Genomic DNA, 18,515 nt, shown 5'->3' on the forward strand with positions numbered 1-18,515 from the left:
TTATATTGCTTTTAATATGACATCTCCCAGGCCTCACAACAGACATGAATTTTTGACTTAGTTATCAATAAGGGTCAGCACAGGGATGAAGAGGGAGGAAATTGGGGTTCCTTAAATGCCTTTCATTTAGTCATTCATTCCACATTCTTTTCAGCCTGTTCCTATTATGTTCAGAACACTGCACTACTGTGATGCTGAACAGACTTCATACACATTAACTCAATGCAATTCATTCATAAATATTTTCCATACTTTTAATTATTAAATTAAACAGCACTGAAACAAAGATCTTAGCTGTGGTGTTTACCATGAGCAAAACTGTCTCATAGAACTATTTTCTTTCCACATACCTTTGTCATGGGGATGAAATCAAGTAGTTAAGCCAACTTCCAAGTTATTTTTTATCCTAGGACCATTCTTCCATTTCTGTAGTTACCAACTTGGCAGCAATATGACAAAACACAATAATTATTAATATGAAGGCAAAGATCTTTTATCAACTCTAAGATCTGGCTTTGAAATATAAATGAAACATAAACTCCTTTTAGTTTCTAAATATTTAGATTCAGGTTCTCCAAAGACAACATTACTTGTAATCACGCACTTAAAGTATACATTGAAAAATACCTTCGCAGGAGAAACATTAAGTTTATAGTTGTTTGCTGAATTTTGAAGACATCATTTTGCATGGTTTTGTAATTATTTCTTAATTGCTAATTTCACATGGTTGGGAATTTACCATTGTTGTTTTACACTTGAGAAAAATGAAGTATGAAAATTTCATTGCATATTAAGTTTATGCCTCAATTACTCATAATAATTATGAATGAAGTTATCAGATATAATGTAATGTATCACTCAGAAGTGAATGATGAAATTTTCCAGTATTTAGGGATAATCCAATGGTGCTTTTTGAGACTGTCAGACAGGGATACATCACCTTATGAAAGTCACTCCTTTTTTTCACTAGCAGAAACTGAGTCTATTTTAAATAAGATTTTTGTAATTATACATATAATGTATTTTTTTCAATTTTTAAAACATGTAAAAGTACAAAAAAATTTAAAGGAACCAACTGGCCACCTTGTCTCCTTGATCACTTTATCTCCTTAATGGTTGCTATGCATTTCAAATACAGTTGGTAGAAACAGATACAAATATCTTTCTGTACATACAGATATGATTTCTTATGAATATATAATTTTAAAGGCTGTTTTCCAATTGTTGCTTTTCATTCTTTAAAATTTCCATATTATGAACAATAATCAATATTTACAATTATTTGTAATATCTTTTCTTTCCATGGGTATACTTTATTTTCCCGGTTTCATTTTATTCATTGTTATTTTCTTGTTTCAATATTATAAATGTTACTCTCATAAATACATCTCAATACAATTTTTCATCAGCATTCTTGGATCTCCTTATGATGTATTTCCAGAAATGGACTTTGCTGCCCCAAGTGATAAAAACATTTTTAAGGTTCTTGCTGCAATTTGCTAAGTTGGTATTTTAGAGGGTTTATTAATTAATTCTCACTATTAGTGTTTTAAAATGTTGAGCCCTCTGTACTTATATCAGTGCAGATTACCATTTCAGTAAAATGTTGCTAATTTAGTAGCTGATTGGCTACATCATGTGCTGTTTAAATGCCTAACACCCATCACCGAAGGAGGAAGCCTGAACAGCATTAAAGACACAGGCTGTAGTGGATGTTGGGGTCCTGAAAATGACCTGTCCTGACTGGAATTTCTCACTAGTAAATGTATAATTAGACTTCCAGGTGGAGTTCAGGGACAGACAGCTCTAGGAATATTCACATTACATGCTTTGGACTTGACTTCCAAAACAAATGAATACTTTTGGGGTAAATTCCTGAAATTATGTTTTGTGATTTTAACTGATCTCATCTTAATGAAAGATTATGTAGATTAATTTCATATGATGCCAAAATAAGTTTATTCAAATTGATTATCAAATTGTAGACAAAACTTTGGATTCCAAATTCATAGAAAAGGCAGTACAGCAATTAACTGATAACTCAAGTCAAGAATACAGGAAAAATGAGTCAACTCTGTATGACACAAAACGCACATTCAATTAGTACTTGGTAAAAGACTTACTGGAAGAATCAGAACTCAGGCTATAATTTTTATCAACTTGAAATCACAAAATTGCTTAATAGGAAGTAGGAGTGTTCTGAAAATGACTTTAACTATCACATAAACTTATTCATGAGTGAAATTTTCTTTGTTTACATTGTGTCTGGAAATCTTTTCTATATACAGACCTTCAGAGGTTATACATAAATAGAAAGACCTTCTCAAGTCTACTAGCATTCAAAATTTATTTAGTTGTCAGTTTGGAAAAATTTGAGAAACATCATGATTTCCAGGAAATAACTCTAATTCTATTTTTTTAAAAAATGCTATAGAACAATGATAGTGCCTATTTCTTATGTTTCTAGACATTTTTACTATGTTTATATTGATTCAATGTTTGCAATAAGTATTCATACATATGAATTTATTGAGTAAATTTAATGCAAGTATACGTATGCATGTATGTATATATGTGTGTATATGGGTGTGAGTTTGTGTGTGTGTGTGTGTGTGTATACATATATATATATATATATATATATATTTTTTTTTTTTTTTTTAAGCAGTACTATGGGTCAAATCCAGGGCCTTCTACTAGGCAAGTGCTCTACCACTGAGCTACATCCTCAGCATTTTAAATTTTATTTCTACACAAAGTCTCACTCAGTTTCCCAAACTGGCCTTGAACTTATGATCCTCATGCTTCAGCTTCCTAAGTAGTTGAGATTTCCGGCATCTGCCACTGCACTATACAGTGTAATTGCTGTGGGCCATCAGATAATATTATAAATATGGTAGACAGTGTCAGTAAATAATTTCATGTCCTCAGCATTTTAAAATGATTAGGAAATGGATTGGTTATGTCTCATAAGGATGAAAAAAATCCCATTGCTTGTCAATTTGAAACAAAAGACAAAATGTAGAATCAAGGGACCCATATACTGAAAAAGTTTCTCCGAAACTTCCTGTGACTTTCAGGAGAAAGGCAAACCTCAAATGTACTTCAGTAAGTTGCTCAGAAGAGATTTGCTGTTACAGTCGTCTATATGTCATTTCAAGTACAAGAGCTGCCATTAAGAAGTCTGAAACAAATGGATACAGCCTGGGTATTTTTCTGTAATTGTGATCCAATTTCACACTGGCATTAAGGTTACAGAAGCTCAAAGATATTCCTGATTCACTATCTCAATCTGCAGCAGATGAGACGAGCCCTCGTCAGGTACATGTTGCAATGAGACTGTCTTCAGTAATAACTGAAGTGATTATTATGGAAGTACGAGCAGGATAATGTGCCAGGAAATATACAAAGGATTATTAATAAAGGAACAGGAACATAGGAATCAATTGTTAAGGGTCACGGGTACTGACATCACCGTGAAACACACAACTTCTAGACTTCATTTTTGCTTTTAAAAGCTTTTGGAAGAAATTTAATTGACTAAATCTTCCTTGGAGAGACAGTCTTATCCCCCCCCCCCCCGCCTTTTATTTTTCTGGAACACAAAGCAGAGGTGTTTTGTTTTGTTTAAATTTTCAGTATTGAGCACTATTTCCAAAATTTAAGGGCAACAGAACAAATAGAATAGTTTTCCTTTTATAGTTATGTCAACACTACCCAGTTGTGGTTATAGAACTAGTTATTCTTCAACTTTTCTTGCACTCTTGGGACCCATTTCAGAGAAAATGAAGTTGCACTGTAGCAGAAAAAGATTAAAGCTACATATAACAATTTATAGACAGGAAAAATTGTTACATTTGAACATACTAAGAGAAATTGATAAACCAGTCTCTGTCTCTGTTTCTCTCTCTCTCTCTGATCTTTCTAATCCCTTTAATGACATTTCTTTCCAAAGGTAAACTGGTTAGCATGGTGCAGTCTGTTTTAAAGATTGTCATCATTATGCCCACGTTAGAAGAGAAATATCAAACATAGTTTAAACTTAAAAAGAGCATATTTAAGATGAACTATATCAAAGATACACAGGTATGCTACTTTACTCCTTTCCCCAAAATCATTAAAAATTATCTTAGTTAAATCTTCTTAGGCATTCAATTTGCTACTTGAACCCCCAGTTTTTTTTTTTTAATTGAGAATTTCAGGAAAAGGGGAAAATCCAAGTCAATAAGAAGAGGTTCACATTACTAAGGGCCTTTACTTGTGCCTTAAAACTCAAATTCTTACCTCTCAATATAGGGAGCATTGGAAACAATTTATTTCAATAGATAGCTCTGACACAAAATATGTAATTCTCTACTGCTAAAATTTAGGCTCAAGGAAACAAAATAAAACAAAACTCTGTAGTATATTTTCTTTGTTATTATTTCATTCAAGTGAAATCAGAACTTTACAACTGGTGTGCTGGTATACCTCAGTGTGTATGAACAGGTTGCAAGTGTACCAGCCACAGAGATGCCTGCAGCACTCAGGGTTTGGGGAAAAGACCTGGGACCAGGCTTTTCTAGCTCAGGTGGAAGAGGCCTTCTCTTTTCACCCCAATGTGGTATAGAGATACTGTTTTCAATGAGTGCCATCTTGAGTAAAAATTTAGGCCCTACCGTACAATATATCTGGTAGATCGTGCTATTAGTAAAGTTGGGAAATATCCAAATTACAATGATAAATATATAAATGAGTGGATACATAAAACCTCTGGAAGGAACAGCAATAACTTCTACCAGTTTTTAAAACATGTTTGTGTTTGATTCAGTGGACTTTTACAGACTCCAGGGAAATGTGACAAAGAAAACTATTAAATTCTTTTTAAATCTCTTACATTTACAACATGTGATTAGTAAAATCTTCCTCACTTTGATAAATGGGAGATGATATTTATTTTGATAGCTCAACTTTGTATTTTCAAAGGTTAATAATACCACTCCACAGATATTTAAACTACTGCTAATAAAAATCATTGTTTTCCATGTTTGATATTTGCAACTATAGGTATAGGTAAAATTTGGGACCAGTAAGGTGGCTTATTTACTTTGTTATGGAAATATCTGTAAGAGTCTTTGTTTCTTAATTCACATCCAGTGAGCAATGTATTTCTTCAATATATTTCTTCTCATCTTGGGAAGTCACAAGTCACTCACAGAAATCACAGAAATCCTAAGTATCTGTAATTATATACCATTTTACTAAAAACAAACAAACATAAATAAGCCAACCCTGAAACTCATGCTTATTATTTTGATTTCAGTTTTTATAGGTGTGAAGTTTTATTTAGGAATGGAGCTTATTTGAATATGATCTTTATTGCCTTTGGTTTTAATTTAGCACTTTGTTTTTAAAATAATTTCCTTGGAAAAATGTAGCAATTTGATTTTATACAGTATCATGATATGTTTTTTTAAATGGGAATAGTACTATATATAGAAATGAAATACCAAGAATTTTAAGCCTTAACTATCATACAGGATTAAAAAATAAAAAATTAATAAGAAAACACTACCTGGCTCAGGGTTGCCATTTCATAGTAATATTAGGCTTTTTAATTTAGGTTCAAGTGTTTAAAAACATTTCTGTGTTGCTTTAAGTACATTTTAATAAGTTATCTTAGTCATCTCAAATTTCTTAGTTTTATAAAATTTGCATAAATTGCACCATAATTTTAAGATGTAGATATGAACTTGTAGACATTATAACACTTTTATATTTCATTTAATTTTACAACTTGTGAGGTAGGAACTATTTTGCTATTGAGAAAACTGAATCTCAAGTAGCTCAGATAATTTGACCATCTTTTAACAGTTAGTAAGTGGGTTTCAAACTCAGCTCATCTGATACCCAAAGCCTACAGTTTTTTCCACTTGACCATCCTGCCTCCACAACTTGAAATATGTGTAGTATAATCAAAGTGAGCAGAAAAATGTCCAGTTTAAAAGATAAAAATAACAAACACAATGCATTTTCACTCAAAATGATGGGCATTCCTTGGTAAGGGACTGAGGACTACATCAAGTCAAGGAGATAAATAAAAATCTAGACACCTATTTTTTGCAAGTGTTTTAGTCAGTTTTTTCATTGCTGCAACTAAAAGGCCTGACAAGAACAATTTTAGAGGAGGAAAAGTTTATTTGGGGCTCACACTTTCAAAGGTCTCAGTCCATAGATAACCCACTCCATAGCTCCCAGTCCAAGAGGAGGCAGAACATCATGGCAAAAGGGTGTGGAGAAGGAAAGCAGCTCAGACTCAGAACAGGACAGTCATGAAGCAGAGAGAGAGAGAGAGAGAGAGAGAGAGAGAGAGAGAGAGAGAGAGAGAGAGAGAGATGTTGCTGTGCTCACCAGGGACAAAATACAAATTTCAAAGGCCGGTTCAAATGACCTACCTCCTCCAGCCACACCCTACCTGCCTGGTTACCACCCAATTAATCCATTCAAGTGGATTAATGCACCAATTAGGTTAAGGTTTTCATAACCAAATCATTTCACCTCTGCACTTTCTTGCATTGTCTCACTTATGAACTTTTGAGTATACTTCATATCTACAGCAAGGATAATGATAACTCCTTGAGAATGATCATTTTCAGTTTGCTTAAGAAACAAATGGCTATGGGATCAACTCAACTGCTGGAGAGTACTAGAGACAAGCATGGTGAGTTGTGTCAAACAGGTTGCACAAAGGGAGAGATTATGAGTGTTTTGCTATATAGCTATTTCCTCAACACCTAGAATTCTAGCTGGCACACAATAGGTGTTCAACAAATAAATGAACTTGAAGATTAGAGTAGATCTTCCTTCAGCATTATTGAAAATTGATCATTAAGTCTAGATCTGGGACACTTGGATTCAGTCATTTATACTAAGCGTCTCCTGTCTTCACTTAGGTAAATCTCAAGTGGCTTACCTGATTCTACACATTCACAAACTGTGACCTCCACTATACCCCTAGCCCCCAAACTTCATGGAGGGGAACTTAGGGTCATATAGTCTAGCCTCCACACTGAAGAAAACCATCCAACTTCCAGTCATCTACTACCATTCTCCCAGATTTTTACCAAACCTACTAAATGTGAGAATTGATTACAACAATTATTTTAGAAAATAAGATTCTCAAGTCCTCTTTTGAAAATTCTGATTCTAAAAATCTTTAACTGAAAACAGGTCATTTTTATGAACAGCAAGATGCAAAATGCTTTTCTAATGTACGCATGTCCATTTTCAGACAGCTCCACTAGAAACTTCTATAAAATAATTCTCCCATAAAAAACATTGGTACAAGTGGAACACAATAGCAATCTCCATTTATTCAGTCTTTTGGCATTTATTCAATGATATTTAATTAACACCTTATGTGAAGGCCTTAAGGGACAAAAATGAAAAGAAAGACTTGTCATATAGTCTCAGAACTCTGTGTAGATAACATTGGAATGTAGGCTTTTGGTGGAATGAATGGCAAGCACTGAAGAATTCTGAGCATGAATGCAGTCAACTCTGATTTGAGTATTGAGAAGATCACTCTCAGAGTGATGGCAGGCACGTGGGGCAGTGACAGTGACTTATATCAGGTGACTAGTAAGAAGGCTGTTTCCGTGGTCCAAGCAACAAGGACTGAAGCTATGCATCTGGAGAAAGGCAAACAGCATAGAGATGAGGATTGAACAGAATTTAAAAAAATTTTTTTTTTTAAATCCAACCTCAATAAATGAGTGCATTAGATTAAGACAATCAGATTGTAAGACATCTACAAAAAATATATAGACCACAGCCAATATAAAACATTCATAACTCATCTCGTTTACTCTTCAAAATTATTGACCAACACTTATATATAGTTTGGTGCTGGTTGGAGACACAAAGATATGCACAACAAATAAGATGCAAACCTGCTCTCAGAGGTCCATTTTTAGCAGGAGAATCAGAATTAGGCAGAGATGATTATGAAAAGATGGTATTTAAAAGGTTTATAATGTTGCAATTAACAAGTGTCATCACAGAATAAGAGTGCACTTAATGTTTTAGAGAACATTTATATAGGGATATAAGGAATAAATAATCCATTTGGGAATGGTGGTCATTTCTTTCATAATTTTCTACAAATTAGGGAATGTTTTCATACATTTCTTTACAGTCCATTCTCTTAGAAGAGGAGGGATGTGCAGGGAGATATTATTATTCATAATGGATAGAGAGAGGCATACAAACCAACAGTAAAATTAAATCCATAAAAGGACAGGAGACTTCCCAGAATATTATTTACAAAAATCACTATGTTGTGAATCAAATGTCTCTTTAAATTGCTTTTTCATATTATGGTATCAAGTATCCCTACTTAATGAGATGACCAACAAAGAAGATTTGGGGAACATTTATCCAAAATGCCCAAACTCCATTCTACTTTGATAAAACATTAGCAAGAATCTTTGAAGTGGCAAAACATTTGCAAGACATTGTTGTCAAATTTCCCTTAAAGGAACAGTGTGAATAGACGGTAAGAGAGTCTTAAATCAGATTGTCAATGCCACTTTTGCTACTGAGTTTTCACCAATATGTCTCTGATTTTGCAGTGACTTCTCCATTTTAGGATTGAAGTCTATGTTTCAAATTAAGTTTTACAAATGTTAATCTCACATGTCTGTTGTTCTATCATTCATAATCAGAACCAATCATGCTTCCTATATAAAACGTATGTAAGGAGTTAAAGATTAACCAATCCAACATACAAGTTAATAAAACATATTTGCCCAACAACAATCACAATGCAATTCAAACTGAAAGAGAAATAACACTCGTTGTCTGCCAAAATGGAATGGCCATTGGGTTAGACAATCTCTCATGATTCTTTATCTTCTATCCATTCAAGATCTGACCGCATTGTTTTGATGTTGTTTCCACATCTACATCATGGTCTTTAGTATGTGTTTTGAATATGTTTCACCTTTGTATCTAGAGAAATCCATGGTAACTTTTGATAATTGTATGAGGGATGACTGATTGATTGCCTAAAAGAATTAATGAATTATTTTCTGTCTTACTATTTTGTGCTGGGCTAATTTTCCTTTATTTATATTTGCTATTCAATTTTTAGATTAGCTTAAAACATGATTTGATAGTCTTCTTTAATGTTACATCTAACAAAGTTAAAATATAGAAATAAATACTGTATTAAATATTTTAATTCTAAATAAATGAACAATACATTGATAGGTTCTTAAATTGAGTTTTTAAAAGGATACTAGTTAACCTGAACACCTGCAAACTCCCATAGTATTTTTTCAAACAGGAAGAAAAAGGTTGCCAATTATAAACTTGAAAATATGTAATGAAAAAAGCCTAGAGAAAAATATGTGGCAGCAAGAAGAAAATGGATCAGTAACTAAGTCTCCAGAAACAATATAATTATCCAGGATTCCTTTTCCAGTGTTCACCCATTTGTTCAACTGTATTGTCCCTGATGTTCTCTGAAGGATAATTAGGTAAATACTTGGCATCCTCAAAATAATAATAAAAAAGAATTTTGCCCCTCAGAGAAAATAAACAAGCTAATAAGGGAAAGAATACTAAATAAAGAATAATCATACCAGATCTAAAGGGAGAATGAGCATAAAAGAAAGCAAATAATATAATTAAATAAGATGTCAGAATGTAAATGGGTAAAAAACATAATTGTTCTTTAATCTATAAATAAGACCAAATGGCCCAAGATGATTTGGACTATCTCCTAATAGTCTGAAAATAATGTCACATGAAATGTTGTCATTTGTGTTTGAAGACAGTGCTGTGACTTATCAGTAAAAAATCTACAAAATTGCTTTGTTTTAGGAGTAGGAAAGGGTTGGCAATAAATTTGTTCACACTCTCTCAACCGATCCTCTTGTGAGCAATAGTGTACATTGGCAAGTTGAAGTTATAGCTGCAGTCAGTCGGTGAGCCTAAAATAAAACAAAAGCAAAATCCAGTGAGTTTAAAATCAATCTGATTGTAATTAGTGCATGGGGGAAACTGAATGTTCAAACCTGACATTAGCACTGAGCTTGGACTGACTGAGCTAAACTATCCCTACAGTGACAAACAATGCATGTATATTTAGTCTTATTTTTTTTTTTCATTTTAAAATGAATGTTATACCTTGATGGATTTCAGAAAATGTTCCCAATTCCTGCTTAACATACTGTTTTCACCATGTGCATTATAAACAGAATATGAACCATCACTCAATAGTATAATTAAGAAAATAAAGAATGCTTGGTAAGTCTCAATGTTTATTTGTAGAAAAAGACAATTCACATAATGTTCTGAGTGGTCAGCTCACATAGGCTAGCCTAATGGTTGACAGGTGAGTACAATATCTGCACACAATTAATAAATTATGAAGGAATCATTAAAGTTTTTGACTGAATATCTCTGGTAGAATATTGAGGAAAGTGTGCTTTGGCCAGGGTCTGAAGCTAAGCATGAAGATCAAGTATCACTGACATAGAAGCCATCTGTGTCAGGTGGTGTACCTGTTCCTCCAGTAACATACTGGACTCCATCCTATCAATAGGATTATGTGGTAATTAGTGTCTTCATTTTCTAGATAACAAACTAAATATAGGGGGAAACAGTTTTCCAGGGTCAAAAACAGCAAAAGCTTTAGAATTTGGCTATAAAGACTAAAGTTTGTCATATTTTTATTTAAAATAAAAGTAATGAAAATATAAACAATTTGGATAGAATTCATATACTTTATTATTTATATTAATCAATAGGCACCCCTTGACCTGAAAACTCAGGTGGAAGAACATGGATTTGCATCTGGTCATAGTTTGTGACCAAGAATTTTATACACACAGGACATACTAATAAAAATATTCTTTTTCTTCAGTTATCTTAGCTTAATCTTAAAGATTTAACTAAATGGGCAGATTTCATGGGTATTTGTAGCTTTCCAATGATTCTAATTTTTCTTTTTCTATACTGGGGATTGAATCCAGGAGTACTTTACCATTGAGCCACATCCTCAATCCTCAGCCCTTTTATTTTCTTTTTCTTTTTCTTTTTCTTTTTTTATTTCAAGACAGGATCTCACTTAAATTACTTAGGGCTAGTCTCAGACTTGAGATCATCCTGCCTTAGCCTTCTGAGTAGCTGGGATTACAACCCTGTGCCACCACCCCTACTAGTAATATTTTAAGAGGTGGTTATAACTCATGAAGTAAACAGCTGTTAGGATAGAAATAACAGCATTTCTTCCATTCATTTATCCAAGATATTTTAAAATTCCACTCTCAATGTGGCTTCTCAAAACTCCTCTAAACATAGATAGTCTGATATTCATTGGGTTAAACTATACTCCAAGACCAATCAAAGCACTCCTAATTTTCAATACAGTATAGGGTGGCTATGTTTGAACATTTTGGGGAACATTGTTTTTTAAAAATTGGCTGCAACCTAGAAAAAGGAAGGCTGTATACATACTTTCAATCATTTATATGCATGTATGCAAATGAATCACAGTGAAACAAAAATTTCAAAAGAGGACTGGAAGGTTAGCTTCAAGGTAACGGCCTCTGTCCTCACATTACTTCCTAGGAATTCAATCTTATTATTTACCATGTTGTTTTGTGATGTTCTTTTCCCCCAACCAGAGTAAGAGCTTTATAAGGACAGACACTCCACTTTGCTCTCTACAACGACCTCAATGCCTATCACAGTTGTCATTCACAGGAATAAATATTCACTTTTGGAATAAATAAAATATGGAATTACATAATGGTATCATAGGTTATAATCCTGTCTGTATCCTGGATAGATCTGGTTTCTTCCTATATACCCCTGAAGGCTTGAAAATACATCTTTAGTTCTTCTAGGCACAAATTTTATAGAAGAAAGTTATATTTAATCATGTATAGATGAAAAAGAATTATTACTCAAAAGCAACAGGCGCCACCTATAGTGCCCATGACAGAAGCTGGAAGGAGTTGATTTCCTTGAATTCTAAGCAACTGTTGCATGCGGGTCTTTAGACAATAATATAAAGCTGATAAATTTTGTATTTGAGATGACCTTTAACCTTCACTTTTTAAAAAAACTTTTTTGACCTGTTGCCTCTGTTCCCAGGCATTCAGGGGCTTTGGAATGTGCTCTGACTGTAAAAACTGATATGGGAAAAGCTTAAGCTTTGCCTCCAGACCAAGCCAGGTAACTAGTGTAGGTCTGAATTGATTTCTCTACATTTAGTCCTTTCATGTTATTTGGAATAATAGTGACTTTTCTCTGAGAGGAATTATGTAGGCCTGTATGAATGTATGCTCAATAAACTACACGCATTAAACAGATAATCGATGTTGCTTAAAAGAGCCTTAAAATTAGGAAACCTCCAAGGCTATTTTTGCCCTGAAGTATCTCTGACCTAAGTAACCTTGTTCACTCTTATCCAGACTCCCACCTCTCCTTATAACCACTGGGACAGAAAACCTAATTACTACCTAAATTATTCATTTAAAGAAAAAATGTCTGATAAGCATAAAGCCACCTTAGTTTGTTTACTTTTCTAAAGAGAGAATTATGAATTCACTGATTCTGGAGGCTGGTATGGACAAGTCTAGCCCTTCTTTTCTCTAAACTGACTGCTAATCTCCAGTTTAAGAAACAAGGCTCACAAAGGTGGTATCCCAGAAAGAACAAGCAGTCTGTCTGAATTTTAAGACTCCAATACAGAAAGGATGGTGTCTTAATCTTAAATTTGCTAGTCTTAAAGTTTAATTAAGAGAAGCCAAGACAAAAATAGTTTTGTATCAAATATACAGAATATTTTGGACTTAACTACTACATGACATGTTTCTGTAGTGATAGTTAAAATTATATTTATAAAAGAAGCCAAGTGTAACAATTCTAGAAAGGCATACTCTAAGAGGTAAAATTAAAATTAGGGGAAATGAGACCATTTATAATGGGCCATTATGACTCTGAATAACTATCATTATTGGTTCTGCTTAGTAAAATTGTCATCTAACACAAAATAGATATTAAGCTAAATTACATTACATTATCATTCTATCATGCTACAAAATTCAAAGCAAAGCTTTAAAAAATAAATCCACAAGAAAACAGACCAATATATTAATCTTTTCTACCTATTTATAAATAGATTAATTAACAGAAAACTATGTGAAGAAAAAAATGTAAACTGCAAAATGCTGTCTTTCACTAGAGTAAATGACCAAGAGGTGATTATTTCTATATTTTTTTGAAACAGTGTAGCTTTGATCTGATAATTAATAAGGCTGGAATCAGGTTTCCTCAAACTTTTCTCCTATCATTCAGTTTTAGCTTCCTTGTTGCAAAGCTCTCCCTTCCTGCCAGGCTCCACTGATCCCTGTGCTAAGTCACCTAGAAGAATCTTTTGTTTGTCTCTAACTGCCACTTTTATACCTGATTGCACTTAGTATTTTTCTCAAGGGTGCTTTTCAGACTCCTAAAATCAAAAATCACTTTAGAATCAATATCATCTACTTTATGTGATTTCCATGTTTAGAAAATAGAGATGTGTAGATCTTTCCCTAGACCTATTGAATTGGAAATTATGTTGGAACCTAAAAGGCTGTGTTTTAATGTTTGTCAGAGGGGTTTTTTATATCTCTGGTTTCAAAATCACTGTACTTGAACTATTAATAGTTTGTAAAGATAACTACTAATAATAAGGTATACTTATTGTTGACTTTAATATTTACCTGCTTTAAATTTAATTAATTATTTAAAATATTTATTGAGAATATACCATGTGCCAGACTGCTTTCTAGATAGTAGAGCTAAGAAGAAAAAATAATTCTTTCCTTCATGCATTTTATAATCTGGTTACTGGGGTTTCTTCTCAATTACTATCTCAATATGACAGCACTATTTATTCAAAATAATATATAATTTCATGTTCCCTGCTTCCAAAGCACAAAGCAAAAAAAAATTTTTTTCAATAGTCAAATAAAATATAGTCACTGAAATAAAGTAAAAATAGAAAGTGTGTAAATTAGACTAGACATAGATGAAGAGAAAATGAATGAATTGGAAAGTCAAAGTATGAAAAGTGAAGCACAGAGAATGAAAGAAAGAAAAACATTAGAGGGAATTTCAAAGGCAGAGAGGAAAAAAAATCAAGAAATTCTGACTTTTAACTAGTAAGAATTCTAGTAAGAAACAATAATGTTGAGGGAAGAGGAAATGATGGCTAAAAATTTTTCTCAACCAAAGAAAACAATGAGTCCTCATATTGAAAAAGTTAGATAAATAAAATGAAACAAATTATGCTTGGCTTTGTAATGAAATTATGAATCATCGTGGTAAAGGGAAACTTTTGGAATCAAACAGAGATTAAAGCTTATCTCTAAAGACAGGCTGATAACAAGTCTTATCACCATTAGGAAGGACCAGAGTGAAAAAATAATTTCATTGTACAAGATAAATATATCTGACTTAAACATTTAAGAGAAAGGATGTAACAAGTTTAAAATGCACAATGACACAATTCCCTACCTTTACTTGAAAGAAATACGAAAGCACATATTTTGTTAAGAAATAAATAAATCCAGAAGGAGAACGGTGATTCAGGAAGAAATAGTGAACAAATAAATAAGTAAAATATATCGTTAAATATAACCTGAGTTTTGGGTATAAATGACAGTTGTATTATAAAAACTATTCTCTATTGTTTAAATAAAAACTATAAGATACAGATAATGCAAATTTCTCTTGAAAAGAGATTTATAAAAATGCATTGGCAACAAGCAATCTATTTTATAGTTAAAATTAATTTGGGGAGATATCAAGAGGCTCTTGAATTAACATTAAATGTGTAATCAAAGTCAGTTTATTTTCACTCTATGTTATCAATTTAATAGCAACTTAAATGCTATTGATATGTAAACATATCTTATTTCCCCTAGAAGATTTCCCAGTTTACCTTAAAAGGATTGTTTTTTTCTTTAAGCAGGAAATTTGTCATACAGTGTCGAACATGTAAAGCATGTAATTGCTAAGTGATTAGCTCTTCACAAAGCATGAAGGTCCTTATCTTAGAAACTACTTTAGTTATTAGAAAGATTCTGGTTTTTCAAGGTATAGATATTAGCAGCCATTACAGTGGTATTGACAAAGAGAAGCAGGCATATGAGGCAGGAAAAGAGCAACCTGTTTATTATATAATTTAGCAGATTTCCTGTGGAGTTGGATTGGTGTACTACGGATCAATAACTTTCATTTATATTGTAGCTATACTTAAAAACTTCATATGGTCTTTCAATTTTTTCACTGCTTAGTAGTATTGAGTTTTCCCTGAAGAGAAAAATAAAAACAACTTTGGAGTAACCCAATGCTGCTAAAGCCAAGGAGGTAATTTTTTTTTTTTCTAAGAGATATTTGGACTGCTTTGCAAGAGTATTTTCAATTAAACGACAAGGAAATACTTATGAACTATCATATTTAACAAGAAATTCACATGATGAATTCATAATAATTTCAGCTCAGTGTTAGTCTGTATATCAAAAATACCATAGCATTACTAACCTCCTTACATCATGAACATCCCTTAACAATAATCAAGATTTGGTTGGTTCGTGCAATCAGGTAAAATAGCCATTCAGGTCACTAAACAAAGCAAAACAAAAAACTCAATCAAATCATTTTGGTATAGCTAAGGCTCTTTGAATCTTTACATCTGTGGAGTGTGAAAATAAACCACTTGATTGATTAAAGTTTTCTTCTTGCTAATTGTTACGGAAATACAGCTCTTGATCTTTTTTCCCTAGATTTATTTTCTTACTACATTTCCATGTAATTAAGAAAATGATCCCTAATTTTCTTCTCCACAATTCATTGGTGCATTCTTTCTTCTCTCAGACTCCTTAACCTGGTGTGCATGATAAGCAGGTATGTCAACACAATCTCCATTCCTGAGGGCAAGTTATGATTAAGAACAGGAAAATTGGAGAGTTTCTTTACCTCTCATGCCACAGTATTTGAGTATCTTTTTTTCTGTACAATTAAAATTAAAAATGCACTAAATGTACCAACACAATTAAAAGAAAAAAATACTGTAGAAAACCACAAACATTAAATGTTCAGAAACAAAACAAATAACATTCTTTACCCAAACCTGGAGGAAAAGGGCTCCTATAGACACTGGGGTGGTAGACAGTCCTCTAGCAGTAATCCAAACATATCAAGTAGTTTATCTAAGATAATGATAAAGGAAAGAATCTGCAGGAAAGGGAGAGAGAGAGGGAGCAAAGAAGAAATAAATGACAATTGTGGGAAATTCAAATATGTTAAGATTTTAAGTGGAGCTAAGGAATGAATGGAAAGAGAATTACTGTGAAATGTTAGAAATGTTAAAAGATAAAATAGTTAAGAAAAAGTGGTGAGGGAGTCCATGGTGATGAGGAAGGCACTGATCAGGTGTTTACTTTTTGATTGTTTCCATTCATCAAACCTGGGCATCCCCTATTGTTAAAAATAGTGATTGGCAGAAATCTTAAAAAGTCATTTTCTTTACATTTGAAAACAGCACTGTGTACACTTTTATGGCTTCCTTGTTAAACCTTCAATTTCTGCACTTTGAATTCTAATACGAGCTCAAAATCATGGTCTGCCATGCTCACAATTAAAAAAATAATATTTCAGATACTATAGCCAACTAGATGATTGTCCATCTTTGCTGGCAGAGAGTTAACTGTGTAACATGCTAATAAAAGGAAGTCTGAAGAGTATTCTAAAGCGATTATAAGATGGATTCTATGTGAATTAAAAAGAAGATGTTATCACTTGCACTTTATATTTACCATAACATCTATTATCACACTGAGAAAACAAAGGAAAAGAGGTTAGATTTTTAAGCAGCATGAATTTAATGAAATATAAGGAACATTTTAAAATAATACGAACTGTTAATTGTTTTTAACTTCGGGTGACTTAAATATGGCTCCTTTTGGAAACATGGTTTTGAACATATCAACCAAGTTAGATCAATGTCAATCTGTAATTCTGCTTCAGAAAGGACATTAGATGTTTTTATTAAATAACAAATTTTCTTAACGACTATAGTTAGATTAAGCAAGTTATAGCCAATTTCTTTGTCTTACACTAAGTATATTGTTTAAAACCATATACTACACTCATTATTTACTAAGATTGTCATTCTTTCTAATACTTTTGGAGTAAGCATTTTACTTATATTAATATATAATTTCTAATATATTTTGAAGCACTTATTTTTACTATATTTAAGAATATAGTTCAGACTAAGTTGGACTATAGTGAATGGTTGTGCAGGTTGCTCACTGCACAACCCTAAGGAGAATTCACATTGCAGACTGTAGATTTACATATTTATTACAACAAGTTTCTGACAGATGGCAGTAGAGTGCCTTGTTCCAATAAAATTCGTTTATTGTGACAAATTGCATATAGGTGGACTTAAAATCTCTTGAAAAAGGATACATTCCATGGACTGAATTTTATCCCTCCAAAATTTGTATATTAATGCCCTAACTCTGATGTGATGGTAATAGGAGATGGGGTTTGGGAGAGATAATTAGACCTATAGGACGTGACAACAGTGGAACCCTCATGATGGAATTAGTTCTCTTAATAAAAAGACACCATGGAACTGGAACCCCATGTGTGCACAAAGAAGTTGTGTGAGCACACAGAGAAACAGCCACCACCTTATGAGGTCAAAGGAGAAGTCTTGAAGAAACCAACCTTGCTGGAGCATAAATCTTGGACTTTGAGCCTCTATAGAACTAGAAGGAGATTTGTGCCTGTTACGCCACACATCTGTGGCATTTATTTACGGAAGCCCAACTGGACTGAAACAGATGTAGGTCCTGAGCGGTAGAGGGCTGCTGTAGCAAATACCTAAACATAAGAGAACTGCACTGAGGTTGGGGAATGAGTAACAGCTGGAGGAACGTGCCTGCTGGAAATAGGGACATTAAGAGTGATTCTGGTAAGACCTCAGATGGAACTGAGGAAACTGAAAAGGAAAGAGGACCCTCATCCTCATTATAGAGTGGCAAAGAACTTGGCTGAACTGTGTTCTAGTGTTTGTTTTTTTGTTTTGTTTTGTTTTTGTTTTTTGTTTGTTTTTTAAGGATAGAACTGGTAAGCAGTAAAACTGGGTATTTAGCCAAGGAGATTTCTAAGCAATATGTTGGAGGAGCAGCTTGGTTCTTCCTGATGCTTATGATAAAACTCAAAAGGCTAAAGAAGAATTGAAGCAGGACTTGTTAAGGAAAAAGGAACCAGAAACTGAAGATTTGGGCATTTTTCAGCTTATCCATATTATACGAAATGAGAAAGATTTTTCTGAAAATAACACCAAGTGTGTTATTTGATAGAGAGTTGGTGGAATTATGTGAGCAGATGTTCTGCCAGTTGGAACTGAGGGATGGAGAAGTAACAAAATGAAGGAAGGCGGCTGGACATCTTGGGTT

General features: G+C 33.1%; 1 long non-coding RNA gene across 1 annotated transcript in view; it reads right to left on the reverse strand.

The window, feature by feature from the left end:
• Positions 1–7,363: 7,363 nt before the first annotated feature.
• LOC124959778 (uncharacterized) overlaps positions 7,364–18,515 on the reverse strand; it is a 70,814-nt gene continuing 59,662 nt past the window's right edge. The window contains exons 3-4 of the long non-coding RNA XR_007103984.1: positions 15,586–15,666; positions 7,364–9,977 (exon numbers count right to left, since the gene is read on the reverse strand). This is a non-coding gene — a long non-coding RNA (uncharacterized LOC124959778). The remainder of the gene's footprint in view (positions 9,978–15,585; positions 15,667–18,515) is intronic.

Source organism: Sciurus carolinensis, chromosome 1, assembly GCF_902686445.1.
Source record: "Sciurus carolinensis chromosome 1, mSciCar1.2, whole genome shotgun sequence".
NCBI lineage: Eukaryota > Metazoa > Chordata > Mammalia > Rodentia > Sciuridae > Sciurus > Sciurus carolinensis.